Here is a 2,164-nt window from a genome sequence, read left to right as displayed (position 1 = left end):
TCCAAATTCAGAGATAGTATATTACTATCACACCATTTCTTTATCTTCTCAAGTTCCTGTGAAACCCGTCCAGAGAGTTGCTGTAGGTTTTCACCCGATGCCCATATGGTAGTGTCATCAGCAAATAAAACCACTTTCACTAAATCAGAAACCTTGCATATATCATTAATGTATAATATAAATAATTTAGGTCCCAAAACAGAACCCTGAGGCACTCCACATACAATGTCCAGCTCACTCAATTGGTATTCACCCAACTTCACAAATTGACGCCTCTGTGTCAAGTAACTTCAAATCCAATTCAAAACCAATCCCCTGATCCAATATTTTTCGAACTTATCCTTTAATAACAACAGAGGCATTTTAGACATGTTTCAAACATTAGCGGGGATTTTGGGTGAGACTGAGCCTGAGCCTTCATTCTCCCAGCTGGTGCACGATCACCTGTCTTTGCTTTTAAAAGAGTTCGAGCGCTACTTCCCAACCACAAAGGACCCACGAACTGCCAAGGAATGGATCCGCAACCCATTTGTCAACAAACCAGGTGAATCCAGCAGGTCTGTGCAGACAGTAAAGAACAGTATTGTTTGTGAGGACTTGGGTTTGTTGGCTCCATATAGAATAATTTGGTAATTGTCTCTAATTAAGAGCACAATTGGGGGCCGGTATGTGGGAGCCAAATTGTGATTATATGTTCATTTAATATGTTCATTTAATTATATATCTTGCATTATGTAAAACTCATTGTGAGTATAAGGGAATAGTCCATATCATTTGACGAGATAGGCAATGTCAGTTAAATTCATTTCCTTATTAATGTTTAACTCACGGTTATGGTAACTTTCTGTTGTTGTCATATTCATGTTACTGGCTCTTTAAGAACGTAAGGCTCGGACCTAGACAAAAAGTAGACAGTGAGGGGAAGCAGAGAAGGAACGAGCCACACAGTTTTCGGACCATAGTGTTTTTGCTGTTCAAAGAAAGTAAACGTTGAACGTTCTTGTAAACGGTGGAATAAATAACTATGTAATATTCAAGTCAGAGTGACGGAAGTATTCTTTTGGACACGCAAAGGTACACGAGTCAAGGAAACATCGCTCAGAAACGTCATCCCCAACATTGTCCGAAAACTCGCTCCACTTGGATAAATAGACGGATAAAGGACTGGGAATTACTAGGAAAGAGGAAATACGCCTGCTTCATATAGTCGTGAGTAAGGCAAACTTTCAACTTGAAGAACTTGTGCCGAGGTATGTGCTAATCATTCAAGTAGCTACAACCCCATTGTTGAGGGAAGTGGACCTGCATAAGCATTGTCAGCTATGGTAAAGGAACGTAACTGAACGCGCCCTCAGTGCAAGTCTGCTTAAAATATGGAGCAAGGAGATAAAGACATGGCTAAAGCTGTAGACGTCAGAGTAAGGAAAGTCACAGTTAAGGCTATGGAGGAAAGGTTGCAACGTGCCATTAACGAACGCAAGGCTAAGTTAGCCAAGCTAACACGCAAGGTGAACCAGATGCAGCAGAAAATGGACGAAGATGGCGATGACAGCGTGACCGCAATTCAGAATAAAATGAATGAGTTTAACATTTTGCTTGGAGAGTTTTGTGACTTGAACAACGGTGTAAAAAGGATATTACACCAACTTTCTGAAGAAGATATGCATGAAGACCAAGCTAACTGGTTTGAACCTAAGGCTAATGGGTTTACTAATTTTGCACAGAAAGTTGAGGCTTGGATTAAAGAAGCTCAGCTACGTAGTGAAGAAGCTTCAAAATATAATGAAGCAATTCGGCCTTCTGATAGCATATCTAACGCATCCTTGGTAAAGTCATGTTCCAAGGCAAGTTCTGTGCATTCTTCTCGCGCATCGTCCACTGCTTCATCTACTCGTTTGAAGGCAGAATTGGAGAGAGCTGCATTGCTAGCCAAGGCTTCAGCTTTGAGAAGGAAACAGATTTTGGAGGAACAGGAAGCTAAAATAAAACGAGAGAAGGAGGACTTGGAGATGCAAACAGCCTTAGCAGCATCTGATGCTAAAATCAAGGTTTTGTCTGAGTTCGAAGGGTCGTTCATCACATCAAGAGCATCAAGTTATGATGGAAAGGGCTCTACTGTAAACAAAAGGCAATCCTCACACGAGAACAAACTGGCAATGCAAGT

The sequence above is a fragment of the Monopterus albus genome, unplaced genomic scaffold (assembly GCF_001952655.1).
Source record: "Monopterus albus unplaced genomic scaffold, M_albus_1.0 scaffold121.1, whole genome shotgun sequence".
NCBI lineage: Eukaryota > Metazoa > Chordata > Actinopteri > Synbranchiformes > Synbranchidae > Monopterus > Monopterus albus.
This window is presented reverse-complemented; position numbering follows the sequence as displayed.